Below are 18,611 nucleotides of genomic sequence, written 5' to 3'. Positions count from 1 at the left end.
AAGAAATAAAAATGTAAGATATTAAAGAACTGAGAAATACCTAAACTATTAGAGATGTAACAGAAAAAAGGAATATTGAGGCAACTTGAGAGCATCTGCTCAATCATAATGAGGCTTGGAAAACAAGGAAGACACCCCACACATCCCCAGGGAGCTGTCACAGGCCCCAGCCCCAGCAACTCAAACAACCAAAGCTATCAGAAGATAAAGACCTTCCAAATGTATTTGTTCTCCACATTTAATATTAATCAAAGAGCATTATAAATTTCAAACATCACTCGACTGTTCTAGCTGTAGGGGAAGAAACACTGGCTCGACAAAAGTAATGCAAAACAACATCCATAAAAGTGTAAACCAATAATAAAATAAAAAAGAGAAATCAGTTGATTAAACAAAGGGTCTTTTGAAGCTGGGGTTTGGTTTGCATCAGCCCAGAAAGAGCTGTGCTGTAGGAAAAATCCACAAAAGATAAAGGTTCTTGACCCCACATGGTGATCCTTGCACTGCTGTTTACTGTTCATTTGGGTCCCAGAGTTTAGCAGCAGCTTTCCAAACCATTGCCCACATCAAGGGCTGCCAGCTAATGGGCTGAGCTCGGGGATGGGGCAAAGTGGTCCTGAGAACATTATTGAGGTAAAAAATGGAGCTAACCAAGCAGGCAGGTGGAAGAAGGGACACCAGAGATGGCAGAGATGCCTGACCTGCACTCCGAGGCATCAAGCTGCCCTGGCTGACTGGTATCCACACATGACCACCAGTGTTTGCTGTTTGAGTGCAATGGGCTCAGGGTGAGATCACCAAATCTGCAGCTGGAGCATCCATCAGGCTGCAGCAGGTGCTGCTCACAGGCCCAGTGGCACATCCCAAACAAAGGTCCCAAAAATGAAAAGGGTTGGTGGTACCAGAGCTCCAGCACCACAACCAGCCCTGCCCTACCATCACAGCTTTCCTGCTCTGATGTTCAACACTGTATTTATTTTTTTAATGTTGCTGTCTTCAACTATTTTCTGTTGATTCACACCTTGACAAGGAAAATGGAATACACCTCATGTTGCAAACACTTCTCCGTCACAGTCATTTGAGGTAAATTGTGCTACTTCTAGGTACTGAGATGACTAATCTCAGCTGCACTGGTATCCTTGTTTGCCAGGGTTTGAAAACATTTAGCAATTCTACACCCAAGTAAAAAGATAAGAGCTGCCAATGCTATCAGTCTGAATGTATTTTAGAACTAATGTCCAGCTGCAGGAGGATCCCTTCATTTGTTTCTAACTTTTTAATATTACTGTGGGTGGTTTTTTGTTTTTTATCACAGATTCAGAATCTCCTGGTACTTATATTGGCATCTAAGGTGTTCAACAGCATCAATACATGGGACAAAAAAAGCTTGGCTTGCCAGATTAAACACTTTGTGTGGTAATTTTGTGAATGGTTTTTCCTAGATAAGACCCTGTGGAAGTTATTTGCAGATTATACTCCATGTGGGTACATAAAGCACACTGTATTAAGGTAATTCAACCCAAATTTCCTAAGTGTTCTGAAGGGCTTTGAAGACATGAGAAGCAGGACGGGGGATTGGGTGGTGGTGGTGGTGAGGTTTTTCTGTTAGTTTGTGGGGTTTTGATTTTTTTTTTTCCCCAAAATCTACTCACCTGGCTGCCTCATACATCTTATTATTGCTCTAAAAACACAGCATCCCACTTCTATCTCACCTGGAAAGTGAGAGTCTGTCCCAGAGAGCCATGCTGGGGGAACTGCACTCCACCCAGCCCTGGTTTATGGCAGGGTTTATGCTCACATATATACCATGCACACTGAGGGGAACCTTTTGGACAAGGACAGTATAATTCATTTTGAGAAACATCTTCCTCCTGGTTAACAGTTAGTATAAACTGAAATTCCTCAGGGGAACCAGGCAAGATATTTTTCATTTTCTCAGAATCTATAAGGTTTGTTGTTAGATTTATTCCTTTATTATTATTGATTATATAAGGGCTGAGGATGGGCCTGAACCAGAATCTAAACACTCTTTTTTCTTTTTGTTTTTAAGTACAGGTTTCATGTCAGTGCTATTGATTTTTAAAACAAAAGGGGTTCTGAAACCTGAATTTTTCAAAAACACCTCTGAGCCAAGAATGCATAGCTCATTCACCTGGGTAACACTTGAACTACAATTCTTTTTTATTCAACTCCACTGACTTTCTGTTTGGAATTCCAGTTTATCTCCCTGCTCCTGCTTGGCTAAACACTATTTAGTACCACACCCAAGAATCCCATCTCATATTAGCAGCAACAAAAACAAAACAAAACAAGAATCAAAAACAAAACAAAATACCCAGACTTATTTCTGCAATACCTGAGAATATTAAAAGTAATACCTAAAAATATCCTTGATTTAACCCTTACAGTATCACACACGTTCAAAAGTGAAACAGAAAATACTGCATGAATGGGACAAAAAGAAATGTAAAGCTATCTTGTATGATACACTTATACGCACTTTTATTTATTTATTCATTTTACTTTTACTCTTTACTGTGAGGGGCCCTGGTACTTTTACTCTTTACTGTGGTGAGGCCCTGGCACAGGCTGCCCAGAGCAGCTGTGGCTGCCCATCCCTGGAAGTGTTCAAGCCCAGGTTGGATGGAGCTTGGAGCACCTTGGGATAGTGGAAGGTGTCCCTGCTCATGGCAGGGGTTTGGAAATGGGTGCTCTGTGAGGTCCCTTCCAACCCAAAATATCTTACTATAATGCTGCAGGCTGTTCTCTTTAGAGAGCTTTCAGAAGGACACAAACACAGCAGATAGAGAATTAAGGACATTCTCTCCCTCTCCTCACTAGGGAGGGGGATAAGATGCAGCACGTTTAAAATCAGGTTCGCTCTCCACCACATACAATCTTAATATTCCATCTGCTTAACCCTAGAGATAAATCATCATTATCAACAGTCAATAGCTGGCACTACCAAAGATCAAGGACATTATTCTTGCTCAGGACGAGCCCTTGGGAGCTGCAATGCTGCAGTCCCTGGCACCCAGCTGCACGCTGGGGCAGGTTTGCCCCTCTCCCACCCCCTGTGTGCAGGGCCCTGAGGAGCAGGAGCTGGGACACAGCAGGCTCTGCCTTCAGCATCAGTGACGGAAGGGCTCTCATCACCCTCCTGACTGGTCTCTGCATCACCAGAGAGAGCAGTGGAGTCACTGCCTGTCACCGTCACTCCAACAGCTCTGTCCTGCTCGCAGCGTTTAACTCTTTCATCCCTGGCAATAACAGAGAGCTCCCCCATGCCCTGCTGGTGACCCCTCGGGGCTGAGCATTCCCCAACCCCTGACAATCATGACTGGGTGCTCATCACTGATCTCACTCCCAGCAGATCAGAATGTGGCTGTACCATTTATTAAATTAAAGTATTTGGGAAACCTCTGTAGAGAGCACTAGAGCACACAGAGCCTCATCTAGGGTCAGTCAGATGCTGCAGCAGTTATGGCCTTCGTTAAGTCAATGAATATTAATGAGAAATTAACACAAGCTTTAAACAAGAAGCCAATTTCCATTTCCAGACTCTTTTAATGAATTGTGTTGTACATATTTTCGAGGTAGTGGTAATCTGACAGGCAATATTTTTCAAATAATTAATTCGCTCTATTTCTAGCTATTTTTAACTTCCCAACAGTCAGGAACCCATTGATTCCACCTTTAATTACTGTTCACAGCCACATCTGTTCCTATACTCAAACAGGAAAAAAAATCAGTTAAATGTTGCAAAGTGATTTCTCACTTTTTAAATCATTAAACGACTATCTTTTCCTGCATTCCATTTTAAACAGTCCTACAAGGAAGAGAAGGAAAAAAGCAAAAAAACCAACAAACCCCAAACAAAAAAAAAAAAAAAAAAACCAAAAAATTACTGGTTTTGGAAAGTAAGGAATCAAATTCAGTCCAAACTCCTCTTCCTGCTCCTCATGACTCCCATCAGTCACTTTAAAATAATTGTACTGGGTTTCTAACCTGGAAATGTGTTGCTCAATAAAGCACAGACAAGTGAGTGCTGGTGGAGAGAGGGAACATTTTAATACTTGGCATGTGCACATGTACACCTCTCCATCCCCATTTTCCTTGGAACAAATGCTGTTCTAATTTCTTCAAAGAATCAATAATGCCCATTGCCAGAGCCCAGCACTGTTTGAGATGCAGATTACATAGGGAGACCAAAAATTTATTGCATTGTAAATGTAGGCAGAAGGTGGCAGGTGAGCTGTAATTAAGGTTTTGCTGATAATAAAAAATAGGGGGAAACAAGCAGACTCCATAGTCAGTAAATGCTGGTGCTGCTGCACAATTACCCCATCTTGCAGAGAAAACTGCAGCACCAGGCTCTTTTTCTGCACAATTAGCCCAAGGAAGGGCAGTTTACATTTCCAGCTGCACAAAATGCTGCACATCCTGTCTGTCCTCCCTCAACTCTTACTGCCTCCAGAGCCTTTCCAAACTTCCACTCCCAGCATTCAGATCTTGCTCTCATTCTTTTAAATCACATCACACATTCTTTGTTCCTGCTAACTGGAAGCAAAACTTAAGACAAACCTTTACCATTACACAGCTGATATATTTTTTTTATTCTTCCTTGCATCAGACCTGGCAGTGCACAAGCTGGTGGCACGTGAGGTATTTCAGGGAAATGCAGAAAATCTTCCTGCAAGAGTTAATCTCATGGACAGGTAGGAATCTGGGCTGTTCTCCATTCCCTCATGTGTTCCTCCACCTGCACCAGCAACATTTAATATTGTGGCTGACTCCATAAAAAATTAGAAAGCAAAACCCCAAACCAAGTATCTATTTTCCTTTTTTTCCCCCTCCTTTCACAACTTCCTTGATTTTCAGATTTCTGTCCTTCTCCCAGGGTTGGGATTGCTCACTACTAATTATCCAATAAAAATAGAGTTGAAGTATTAAATCTATCCCTAGTTAACCCAATGTCTTTAATAATAAAAGAGATTTTGCACTAGGGATAAATACTGTATCTCATTTTCCCACTGTTACAAGTCTCCTGTCACTCCACACTTATTAATACTCCTACTAATATACTGTTCCCAGTCAGCCACTAAAATAGTTTGGTTATTCCTATTAATTCCCCAATAAAATGTGGCTTCACAGTGCAATAAAGAAGGTTTTCTTGCTTATGGGGTTTATTGGCAGCATCTATTTATCCAATTTGTCAAGAGATTTTCCCTATTTTTCTGATTCTATTGCCAAATAAACCTCTGGTACAGAATATGGTGAGAAAGCAATATTTGATCTCATGCCAGGTGTTGCTGGCTTCTCCCTGGGTATTTGGCAGTGACTGATGGACTTTTGTCCATCCCTTCAGGTTAAGGGTGAGTGGGTGCTGCAACTGCCTCCTCCCAGAAGGAAAAACAAGAGTTTTGTGGTTAAAATTCAGAATACTTCATTTCCTGAGAGAGAAAAGCATCTCCAGCAGTAGGAACCACCTGTGCTCTTAAGAGGAGGCAGACCCCAGCACCAGGAGCAGAAGCTGCTGGTCACGCCACAGAGTCACAAACATGCAATTCAGCTTCTAAATTCACAATCTCACACTAATGTATGGACTTTTCAGTCCACTCTATGGAAGAAAGAACTACAGATGACACTTTCCTTACAAATACAACCATTGGCAGTTACAGGTAGCCTTGTAATGAGTGTTTGAATTAGAAGAGCACCCTGAAATTCTCCTGCACACCTCCCTGGACAAAAGTAACACATTTCCCTTTGGCATAGCCAAGATTCTACTAAAGAGACCAGTCAAAACACTCCAGAAAAAGACAAACAAGAAGGATGCTCAAAGTCTTTTCAACAGCAAAGAATGTATTAGGCAAGGTAAACAAATGGCCAAGTTTAGGCAGGCAGGTACAACTGTTCACTCACTCCACTGGGGCAGAATTACATCCACTGATGCTCTGCCCTTTCAGTTTGGTCTTACTCCTTGTGAGCCAGTGAGATTGCTGGGACCTGTCAGAAAAGGCAAAGAAACAGCAGCAGACAGAGCTGCCAGAGAACCCAGCACAGCAGGGGAAGTTTGGGATCAAACACTACGCAGCAAGAATTTAAAAACCAGCACAACTCAGCCCATTAAGGAATTGGGACAGGATTTTTAAACTGGATAGTGTTACAGCTTTGGATTCTGAGTCCTTGCTCATAAGCAGGCAGTGTGACTGTGCAACACTGTCCTCTATTGGAAACAGCTCACCAGGCCACCTGGAGCACTGCTAGGCATCCTTGCCTCTGCTCACAGGAAAAAGCTCATCATTTGTTAGGGCTGAACATCTGCTCTGATTCTGCTGATGTTGTCTGTGAGGGCTTCCTCAGCATAATGCATCACCCACAAGTTGTTCCGAAATATCATTGTGCTTTGACTTTGCTTTGTGTTTATTGGGCACTGGCAGCGTAAAAAGGCTTTGCACAAGAGAGCCATTGAATTAATACAAGCAGATTTATTGTGCAGGCTTTACAATCTTTCTTGTAACCAAGCTCAAAGTCTCTAAGACATTTATTAGGAAAAGGGATCCTGACAGAAATGCTGCGAGGTGCCCCATAAATATCCTGGTGCCTCTGCAGAAGGGGAGCCCAGTGACCTTCTGGAAGGGGTGCCACTCCTAACTCCACCTCCTTGCAGAGACAGGACCCAGGGTAAGGCATCATTTTTAGAGCTACCATCTCTGGAGGCTCTGGGAATAGAAAAGCTGATTCACAGGTGCTGCAGAAAAAGGATGGTGTGCCAGGTGGAGGATAACAGTGCAGGGGCTGGCAGACACCTGCCTCTTGCACCATCCAACATAAGATATGGAAAATAAAGCAGGAGTTGCTGCAGCATGGAACAGGGGTGCTGTTCCATGGCAGAGCAAAGGGGGTCCAGTAGCACAAATGCTGCTATCAGCTGCCATCTCTGCCAGAGCTGCACTTACTTCCCTCCCTCCTCCTCAAGGAAAGACATTTCCTGACTCCACCACTTGGCTTGCCATCCTTCCCTCCATCTATTGCTTTTTAAAAAATCGTATTTTTTTATTTTCAGTCTCTATTGTTTTCTTCAAGGGCTTTGTTTTTCTATTGTAATAGAAGGAGAGGAGAATATTCATGAATTCTGCTTGGTTTACCTTTCTGATGGATGCGGTTTGGGCATGCTGGAGGGGTCAGGCATTTGTCTGCTGAAACAGCCACAGCACCTTTCCCAAAGGGCAACTAGCCAAGCCAAAGTGGTCTGTGAGATAGAGGAAATACAACATTACTTCATGCAGGGTCTGGTTTTACATAAAGGAACATCTTCCTGCTGCTGCATGACCTGGGTTCAGGTGATTTCTGTCTTGCTGTGTGTCACCACTGCTCTGCCATCTCTTCCGTCTCCATGTCAGTGCTGGTGATGCTGTCCTCAGCAAGGCTGCCTACAGCAGGGAGTGTTCACACTGCTATTGTGAGGGGCCTTGCAATCATTAGTCTCCAAAATTGCTTTCCATGGTGTACAAGAGACATAACAAATGGCTAATTTAATAAAATTGTGTTGGTTCATTCAGCCAGAGAAGCAAAGATAATAGCAACTGATTCTGGAAAAAATTGGAAGGCACTTGGGTGTTGTGAGCTCAAAGTTGTGGTAATGGGAACAGCAATTCTCAGATTTCAGCTGGTCCCTGCTTCCTCCTCCCCATCTGCTGCACTGATGTTGTGGAGGGAGGGGAAAACCAGAGTGGAATGGCCCAGAAGAAGGCATTGTAGCTAAAGAATAGTTGCAATGGCAACATTGAACTCAGCACAGGCTCCTACTATGAGAAATTGCCCTGTGTAATGGCATTAAGGGCTTCCACACAGAATCATAGAATCCTTAAGGCTGGGAAAGACTTCTAAGATCACAGAGTCCAACCATTAGCCTTGCATTTCCAGGTCCAGCCATGTCCCTGAGGACCACGTTTATGGGGTTTTTGAACACTTCTGGGGATGATGATTTCACAACTTCCATAGGCAGCCTGTCATCCCAGCAACCAGCAATTCAGGCACCCTAAACCCAACCCTTCATTCTCTTCTCTCCCTGCTACAGAGGTGCCAGTCCTAAAGTTAAACAGGACAAACTCCCTGCTCCAGTCCAGTACCAGCCCTTCATTCCACCAGTGAAAGCTTTGCTGTCAGTTTTAGAGAACACAAGGATTAGTATGGAGTATACAACCAGATGTGGGACTCCCACAGCAGAGACTGGAATTGCCCTGGCTGTGGGAAGAACACAGGTTAGAGAAGAGGCAGATCTGGCACAAAAAGCTTGAGAAGCCCCTTGTAGGTCTGCCCTGCTTCAGACAAGGACAGAGACATGCTAACATTTTGAATCAAAAACCACATTACACAAAGCAGTGCCAGAGACAGAGCAGATTGAATTTTTCCATTGGATGCTACAGATTCATAATCGTCACTGTCAGCACTGCAATAGCAATCAAGGCTGGATCTCCAGCTTCCACATTACCTTAAAAGTGAAATGAAATGTTAAAATAAGTAATTGAAAGGGCCCCTTCCACTTCCTTTTACCCAAGAATCAATCTGAGTAACTCAGAGAGGCTCGCTGCTGAATGAGCAAACAATTTGATCACATTATCTTGTGGATGCAAGATCTTTAATAGATTTTTAAACAGTCCTTGCACAGTGACCTTTAAACAATTTGTACTTATCATGTGTAAATTCATTATTTCCTAAAATGTTTTAATTTAGTAATTAACTTGGATGCACTACTTGCATTCAATCTAGATTCAGAATGAACCTGAGTAGTACTGAGGGAAATTTGGGGATGATAAAAATTAGTTTTCTCACACTATCATTTTGGATGTATGAAAACAAAGGATTTTCCCCTGATGCCTGCAGCTGCCAAAACCTTCCCACCACCTGTGAGTGCCTCTGCAATGGCAGAGCATGGCCCAACCTGGCTTAACAAAGCTTCTCCCCCATCAGAACACAATCCCAGCTGTGCTGAAGGCATGACCACTGGGCAAAACATCTGCACAGCTGTCCTGGTGCCAGCAGGCAAAATATGCACCAGGAAAAACAAAAGTTTACAATGCCTGCTATGGATGGTGGTGGTTAGGTGTCCGTCTTTCAGCCCACAATCTCTTCTGACAAATTTTCCTGGGAATTTTAAACCTGTCCATTTCAGTGTCAGGATGCACCTGAAACAGGTTCAAAAGTCAGAGGAAGCAGAAGCAGGCAGGCAGATAGGAATCTATTTTGGTTTTAGTTCTCCCTTTCCTGGGGAATTTTTATCAGTCCAAGGACCATGAGGGTTTCCAGGAGAGCCCATTTCAGGTGCCCAGGCACCATTCCTGTGCCCCATCTTAGGAAGAGTATTCAGGTTAAGACCAAGGACATGGGATGTCACAAAATCCCCCTGCTACTCCCTGCAGACATTGCTTCCTGCTCCCTTCAGCCAGATCCTGGCATCATGCTGGGCTTCCCTTCTCCTCTCTGAATCTCTCTCCCTTCCCTGCCACCTTCCCCACCACATTAGAGACCTTGCTAAGACCCTGGGGCATTGTTGGGCAGAAGCCCCCATTCCTGAATAGTGTTTGGTTTTTAAAGGACTGCAACACCCAAAACAAGAACAAAGAGGGCAGACAGGCAACATCCATTGCTGTCCAAACCAGGAAAAGTCATGCTGGAGCACCCACCAGCCCCAGCAGCATCCCTTTTATCACCTGATGATTTTGCAAGGGGCTCTCATGCATCTGATAAGGTACACATAGAAACACAGCTTCCAAATAACGAAGGAAAAAACCCAACCTAAAAAAAATCTGCTATGTTTGAATTCTTGTAACTTTTTAGTAGAAGAGCCTCAAGTTTCCCAGCTCCCCGCCAAGCCCTCGGCAGCTGAACACCTGCACGCTCCATCTGTCCCTACCTTCACAGATCACCTCCTGCTTCAATCACTCACCACCAACCTGTCCCTCACTGCTTCCTCCAAACCACTCATCTCTCCAGACCAAATGGGACCAAAGCACTCCAGTCTGCACAGTCTGATTTCAGGCTGCTGCAGAGTGTAACCTTGGAAAAAAAAAGCTCTTCCCAGCAAATGGCTTCTCTGGGTTCTTCATGGGCTCTCTTATCCATAAAAGCTTGTGCTGCAGTTTACTTGGCATTTAGGAGGCATGGATAAAAACTAAAAGCTCCAGTACCAGCAGAAATTAGAGAGGAGAAGAGACCCCATCAGTTGTGCCACTGTAATTCAATGCTTATTAAAAAATACAAGGGTTTGGGAGATCCAGACATGGAAAGGAAGAATTGGCCATAGATGGAAAATATAACCTCTGATGAGTGACAAGTGAGGTTATATAGATGAATACTAATGAGGCAGCTTTGAATAATTCACACCTGGGGTTCAAGGTAAAAGGGTTTAACCTGATGCCTTGGTAGGTGCGCTGTCTTGCTGGCCTCAGGAACACCATCTCAAAGAACAAGGCCTGAACATAACTCAGGGTTTAGATGGTAATTTGTCCAGATGTATTTTAAAAAAGAAGAAAAAGTATTGCAGCTCACTCACAACTGTCTAAAAATTGCAGTGCAAGCACTGTAGGTTGGATGACTTTCCTCCTACCCCAACTCCGACCTTGCTCCGTGCCCACCAGTGCTTGCACCAGCACAACTGCTCCTCATTATGCTCCAGAGAAAGCTACAACTTCCCACCAAGGTGAACAAATTGGAGGAGTTTTGATCACAGTTCTCCATATCAAAAAGGAAAACACATTTCTTAAGGGAAGATTATTTATCCTCCCAGGGGAGACCACTTTTGAAACTGGGCGCAGTTTCAGAATTTAGGATTGCGTTTTATACTGTTTCATCTTCTGCCTTGCCAAGTCCTTCACTCACTTCAGATTTTGAAAAAGATTTCTACCTTTCGGCAAAGTCCCAATTAACCAGTCCTCTGAGAGAAAGCCCTCTGTTCCTTCAGGAGGAAACCTGGACAACCACCAAAATTATTTTTAACTATACTGTAACGTGCTGATAGAAATTCCACTTTCCTACATAGCCTTTCAAGTGATATAAAAAATGACAACAAGTGATAAAAACTGGGAAGCAGCAGCCACTAAGGGCATCAGAAAAAACTCTCTCTCACCAGGCAGGAGATAAATCCAACATTATAAATTAGCACCATAAATATTATACACATTTGCAATGATTTATACACTTATTTTATCTGAGCCAGGCATTTCTCGCTTTCTAAGGAGGGAGAAGGATAACCAAAGGATATCCATCCATCCCAGCTACTGCTGCCTGGATCTGGAAATTTCCGCTGGCCTGTTACAACAATGCCAGAGAGCTCTCCAGGGGGGTTTTATCTGTAGATCACCACATGCTTATACAAATGTCAATAAATTGGAGGTTTGTCCTAAAGGCAAATTTGCCTCATTCAATCTGGTGTTTCAGTGCTTCTGCTGCACTTGTACATCAGAATTGTAATGCAGCTGCTGTATCAAGAAGCTGTAAAAACCCAGACACCTCTGTCTATGGTTTCCTTCTTTTTATTCTTCCTTCCTCCCTTGTGAACTTCACATCACCTTTTATACTTTATCATTGTGCTGCATAATCTCTATCTCTGCAGAATTGCTGGGCTCACCACAGTGCCTAATACCAAATATGAAATATTGCACTGTGCACCCATGCAAAAGGCCAGTTTCCATTAATCAAATATTCAGAAGAGTCAGTGCTCTGTTATAATAAAAGCTCAGAAACCAGAGTGTGAGGAAAAACAGATAAGATGAAGTTTCACCACGTGACATGCTGAAAAAGTTCCCACCAGGAAAATCTCAGCAGCTCATTTCAGAGCTGGCTCCTGGTGCTGGTGGATGCTCTGTGCCACTATCACAAATAAAGGGCAGCAGCAGTGAACACCTGCCTCTCTAGGAAATGCATCCTCCCTTGCTTCTCTACCTGCTGGCATCAGGCACAGGAAGCGTTGCAGAACACTTGGAGGTACCAGAAAACTGAGGGGATGAGCTGTTTTAACCACCCACTGCAGAACAGAAGAAAATGATGATTTTTGTTTTGTAAACACAGTTTAATTCCACCTGGTAACAGCCAAGAGGGTGAGAAGCAGCTACAAACACCTTCAGAGCCACTGAACCAAATCAGGAGGGGACCTGGAATATCCCCCAGCTGCCAGCCTGGAGAAACTGAGTCATGCCAAAACCAGCTCTTACATGAATGATTTATTCATTAAACATGAACAAATCATTAATGCAAGAGGCACCACGTGCTGCTCACCACGGGCTGCCACCCCTCCATGCCCTTAACTGTCCACTTTCCAAAAGGAAGTCATTTCCCACAACAACTCATTTCCCAAACTGACAGGTCCAACTGAAACTCTAAATTTTAATTATATTTTACGCAGTGCTGCAGAAAAGTGGACACTGAAAGATTATCTGACTGGGAGCTTAGCAATAGGAAACCATAAATCAAGCTGGCAGGTGTGTGGTTTCCCTGTGAGGTGGGAGTGGATGCTCACTAACAGAGGCACTCTTGGAGCCCCAGCCCAGCGGGTGCAGTGACTCCACTGCAGCCTCTCCATCCTGCATTTACAGCCTTTCCCAAGGGACACAGAGGCAGAGGGGAAGGTCTACCAGTACCAAAGCTCATCTGGGCATCCAGCAAAGGATTTGGATCCTATATGATAAAAAATACTGCCATTAATAATGATGAATACATAACATAGCAAATAAATAAATAAATACAAAAGTAACAGGCAGCAATAATATAGAGAGATTACGTGCTGTTAATTAAACCTGCAGCAAGCACAATGACAGGAAAACCATAAGAAATTAATTTATTGTCTAAATAGCAAATGAAACTAATGGATGTTCGGGGTGTTTTTGACAGCAGAGGGAAAAAAGCCACATGAAGCAGGAAATTAGACTACTTTTCCAGACTCTACAAGGCCCAATTAGGCAGAACAATTAGCAAAGCTTTCAACAGATAAAAATAGAAGAGCTTGTGGTCACACTGCTGGATTTTACCTCACACTCAGGTGCGTTAATGGAGCCTTATGCAGGATTTTGCCAGAGGTGTCAGCTCCATTCCCAACTGGAACAGACTGATGGAGCTCAGTGGAACTGGGACAATTTAAACCAGCTCAACTTTAATGCTAAAAACAATGTTTGCTTGTGAATAGATCCCTTGTGCCAAAAGATGAGTTGGTTTCAAACTTTAAAAAAGATTTTACATCTCGTTCAGTGTGAACCAAGAGGAGTGTACAGGAGAGTTTTCCCTAAAGCTACTGAAGCCTGTTTAAGACAGGGAGAACCAAGATACCTAACTCTTAATTTAGGCAGTTACTTCCTGAAATGCTTTTTTTCCCCAACAATCAATGGCTAAAAATCCACAAATCCAAGTGGGCAAAACCATAGAGGAAAGGATATTTTGCTTTAGAGACACTTAAATACTTGATTTTTGCTGTTCAGCAGATTATTTTAGCAGGCTTAATATAAAACATTAAATATAACATTAAATTTTGCAGGATTAATGTAAACCACAACATATAAGCAGAAATATATCAATGCTGAAATATTTCACAACACCATATAAACAGTGGCTGTGAGGTCAAGTAAACTTGTAATTACCAGCTTTCCTAAGTGCAAAAGAAAAGGAGCTAAGCACAGATAGGTGTGGAAATATTTCAGGAAGGAGCTGGAAAAAATAGTTCTTTGCATATTTTGCATATTAATACTGCTCTCACTGTTCTCTGGGCCCTTACATTTAATTCCAGTGGTTTCAACCACATCAGGATAATCAATCATTGCTTTAGAAATGTAATTAACTCCTACAAGAAACTATTCATGAAGGGAATTAAGAAATTTACTGTCTGAGGCTAAACTTGGGGTTACTTATGGATTTTTATTTTTTTTTTTCCCTACTTCAGAGCTTTTCTGGTGTTGGCACCTGATCCAGCTCTGCAAGTGTTGCTCAGGTTATCTGCTGCTGAGGACAGGGACAGCCAGACCTTAGCAGGAAACAAAGGACAGAAGGACATTTTGGGGAGTTTTTTTGCTCTCTTTTTTTAGGGTTGGGTGAGGTTTTCCTGTGGGGGACAAAGGAAGGTGAAGGCAGATTGGCTTTGTGCTCTGAGCTTCCAAGTACTTTTACAGTATATACTCTGAAAAGATCCTTTAAAAGAAAAAAGAGAATAAATTTAGTTCAGTAATGAAGCTGCACATGAAGAAGTAGATTTTCTCTTACACAAACTCCCCAAAAGTCCTGACTGACAAAGCCTTTGCCTGTGTCATGTTGGTGATGCGTGACAGATTCCAGCTGGAAAGCTGGGAGTTGTTTCCCATCCATGGAGATGAAGCACCAAGCCAGATAATGTCTAGTTACAAAAAATATCATATTTTCACCTTTGGAAGGACCACAAACTAAACTCTTTGTCAAATTCAAAATACAAATATTCTAAAACCCAACTTAGCGACTCAGTTAAAACTTTTTTTCAGGAAAGTCATAAATAAAGACATTAATCATCACAAGAAGTTCTTCTCCACCAGATAACATCCTAGTCAGCTTCTATTATGCTCTGACATACAATTTAAATGGGAGTTAAAAGATAAATATTCACCAGTTATTTGATTTTTATTAAAGAAACCTTAAAAACACCCCTGACACACACTTTGAACAAGACTTTTGCTTGGCAGCTGCTTGGACTGTGGCATTTACCATACCAATAACAATAAAAGCCAGGGAGAGAACCAGCAAAGGGACAGCAAATAAACATTACTGCCATTCAGCTTTCTCTGGACCAGACACAGAATAGGCATTAAAGAAAATAAAATTCAAAATAACTTTGCCTTAAAGGGTTCCTGTCAAAGCCCCAGCTCTCTGAGAGCTTTCCTTGCTCTCATTTGCCAGCACAGCCTGCCATGGTGTTGTTAACCCCAATGAAGGTGATGCCCATGGGATGCTCCAGGCAAATAGCAGCATCTCCCCAAAAGAGGGGTGAAAAAGCTCCCAACAGGGAGGGGATTGGTACCTCCTTCTCCAAAACACCCCACCTCACCAATTTCCCTGTTAGCTCCTGAGCAGCCCTGCAGTCACACAGAGAGGCTTCAGCAGATGGAGCAACCAGCTGGAAGCTGGATACTGCTTTCCCTATAACTGGACACATACAGAGCTCTATTAAATTTTAAATTTTAATCAGAGAATGTCAAGTTCAAAATTACACTTAGGCCTCTGATTTTAAGGTTTGGGGAAATGAAATATATTATCAGTCATAAATGCCCTTTATTTGAAGGAGAGGGAGTGTGAGTCCTGTTTTACAAAGCAGGCACACAGGCAAGTCTTTTCCCTTCTACCCTCATAAAACATGGGAATTTCGTGTGAAATACTTGAAGTAGGGCATCACACTGCCAGGCCAACTCAATGACTGTCAAAAGTAAAATAATAAAGAAAATTAATAGGTAAAACCAGCCATACCTGAGGCTTTTATATGGAAAACCTTAACAATATCAAGTGTAACTCAAACCAGCATTTCTGCTGCTCACAAGTATTTCCTGTAAATGCTCATGAGCTCTCAAATAATACCTCATAAAATAATGTCTCATAGGATATAATATAACAAGAACAGAGAAACACCCTACTCAGACACCCATGAGACCACCACCATCTCTTCTCTGCTGTTCTGATGAGCCAATTTCCCTCCAAGGGCATGGGCAGAGCCTGAACTCAGTCCCTTGTGCCCTGGGCAGGTGGAGATGAGCCCAACACCTCTCCTGATGTGCTCACACAGCACTCCCACACTTGGGGAAGATGAGGATGGAAACTCCAAACCTGCTGTGCCCCTCTGGTCACAAGGGCTCCAGGAGTTTATAGCTTATTTTATAGCTATCATCAGCCACCTCTGCCCTAGGTAGGATTTCTCCATCTGTTTTTACTATGTATGATAATGGGATTTTAAGAATTCATTCTCAGACAATAATTTTCATATTTGTGCAAAACGATGGGACTGTCTGAACATATAAGCAGAGCAGGATATTAAAATTGTAATAACCCTCACTTCAGAAACTGCCAATTTTTGCACCCAGGGAAGGAAAGGGGCTTCTCAGGGGCTTGGGGGTCTGCAGTAAAGTTTCTGTGGCTGGATTCAGCTCTGCTGGGAGAATTACCTGCCCAGGAGATGTGCTCAGCATTAGAGTTTAAAGGTGCAGGACAAAGTTCTCAAACATTTGATTCTCTTATAGAGGTTCTTTCCACATAGTGATGCTAAGATCCAACCTGAGCATGACAGCCCTGATTCCACTTGAAAATCTAGGATTTTTAATTTTTTATCCATTTTTTTCCCTTAAGAGTGAAATCTGTAAAACAGAAGAGATCAGTCTCAGATTTGTGGAATACAGTCACTTTTGCTGTAATCTTTACTTCTTTCCTTCCATGACTAGAGAGGGACCCAAGGTGCAGAGCTTTCATTTGAATTATTATTCCTTGCCTTTCAGCAGGGGGGATCCAGCCTGCTGCAGGCAGAACCCAAGCCATGGAGCACCACCACACACAGGCATCAAAGCAAAGGGCTGGAGGCAAAAGGGAATATCTGTCTCAGCTGCCCATGTGCAGAGCCAGAATTTTTAACACAGGAAGAGATAAAGGGGAAAGAATCTTTAGGATTATTTAATGCAACTTTCCACAGAAGCTGAACTTCAGTGTCTGCTGCGATGCAGAGCAGGTACAGCCCCAGGCCCCAGATCTGGGCTCAGGACTCATCAGAGATGAGGATTAACCCAAAGGAGTAATTAGAACCCAAAGGAGTAATTAGAATCCAGAGGACTGGATCAATGGCAGAGCCTGCACTCTTGTGAGAAGATACCCAGAGTCAGGTAAGTCACACATTTTGGCATTCTTGATGTAGATAAAGAGAAACACCTCTGGATTTCCATTTCTGAGCTCAAATAGTCCTGACAACCTAAGGAAATGACAAAGTGCCAAGTGTGTGTTTATAGACAAGCACAGGGCTGTTGCTGACAGAGTCACCAGCTCAGACCCCAAGTAAACTTTTCCAAGAGGTTCCAGCTATTCAAAGGGAACAAGGGCCTGGGGTGACAGGACAGGAGGGAATGGCTTCACATGGACAGAAGGGAGGGTTGTACAGGTTATACTAGATGTTAGGGAGAAATTCTTCCCTATGAGGGTGGTGCCCAGAGAAGCTGTGGCTGCCCCATTCCAGAAGTGTCCAAGGACAGGTTGGATGCAGCCTGGAGAAACCTGGTCTGGTGGAACCATGGCAGGGAGGTTTGAATGAGATGATTTTTAAGATCCCTTCCAATCCAGATCATTCTATGGTTCCACAATTAGGCATGTAAGAAACAGCACTGTGGTCATTACATCAACAGAGCTTTTATGAACAGAAAAAATGTCCCTCTGAAGATAAGGTCATATCGGCTAGAGAGGATTAGAAAATCCTGTGGAGACAAAATAAACTGCCCAAAATCCCCCTGTGAGCCCCGACACAGCCCTATCATACCCTCCAAGGCCTTTCAGCCCATTTTCTTCAGGATTTGAGAAAAGGACAACAGAGATGCATCCATCCAACAGACCACGTATTCTGGTAATAAACTAATCATCCATGAAACAATCAAGGGATATTTTGTACAACACAAATGAGGTTGTGGTTTTATTACACAGATAAACAGATTGAGATAGGATCCACCTAAATACTTATTTATAGTTTTGTTATAAAAGTTAGCAATGAATGCTGCTCTAAATTTATGTGGTCTGTCTTCCAGGTTATCAGTGAAGGGCAGGATGCAATTTCTAATTACTCATATCTTACATTTATTGCTAATAAAATAGATTTATTCTTTTTTTTTTCTCAAGGCACTTACTGAAGGCTTTGATGATTGAGAGCACAGTTTTTAACAGAACTTGTCATTTCACTTCAAAATACATACTTCTCATATCTAAAAAACCTTATTAAAAAGGGAAAAAAAACCCCAAAACAAACCAAACAAACCAAAAACAAATGGAGGAAAGAGCAATGAGGTTAAGCTGTCGAGTCTCCCTATCCTCCACACCATTTAGCAAGAAAACAGACAGACTTGGGCCACTTCACCTTTTGGAAGCTCATTTCTTCTGCCTGTTCTGCCAGCCAGAGTCCTCCCTCCAGAGCTCCAGCCTAGGGCAGGATGAGGTTTATTTAAGCACAGCACATGTGCTAGTCTGCCTTCCTATTCATCACACTCTGGCATGAAGTCTCCTGATAGTTTTTTGTTCATTTGTCCATAGACTCAAAAAAACCCCACAGAAAGTCTGAAAGGAAGCTTGGGAAAGGTTAATTGGTTTCGTTGACCATCTGTTTGTGCTGTGAATAAATGCTGAGAATAATGTGTAACAAATGGCATCTACAAGGATTAAATAAATCAGTTCTGTGGATTAGAAATAACCTATGGACTGTGTTAATGGAGTACAAATCTGTGTAATAAAATCAGCCCTTCTGAGCTGTGGAGATTGTGACCTTTGGGGGATAGAGAAATTTGGATTCCCAGGAAGCCTGAGGTGAACTATGAAAGTGTAATTGTATTTTGGTCCAGTAAAACTTGAGCAAACATCTGGAGAACACATGGAGG

At 42.7% G+C, this 18,611-nt stretch overlaps 1 long non-coding RNA gene across 3 annotated transcripts in view; it reads right to left on the bottom strand.

The window, feature by feature from the left end:
- LOC135453841 (uncharacterized) overlaps positions 1 to 18,611 on the bottom strand; it is a 65,220-nt gene that overhangs the window by 3,770 nt on the left and 42,839 nt on the right. The gene's annotated exons all lie outside the window — the stretch shown is intronic.

This window comes from Zonotrichia leucophrys, chromosome 13 (assembly GCF_028769735.1).
Source record: "Zonotrichia leucophrys gambelii isolate GWCS_2022_RI chromosome 13, RI_Zleu_2.0, whole genome shotgun sequence".
Classification (NCBI taxonomy): Eukaryota; Metazoa; Chordata; class Aves; order Passeriformes; family Passerellidae; genus Zonotrichia; species Zonotrichia leucophrys.
The sequence above is the reverse complement of the archived record's forward strand: the minus strand, read 5'-3'. Positions and strand labels throughout refer to the sequence as shown.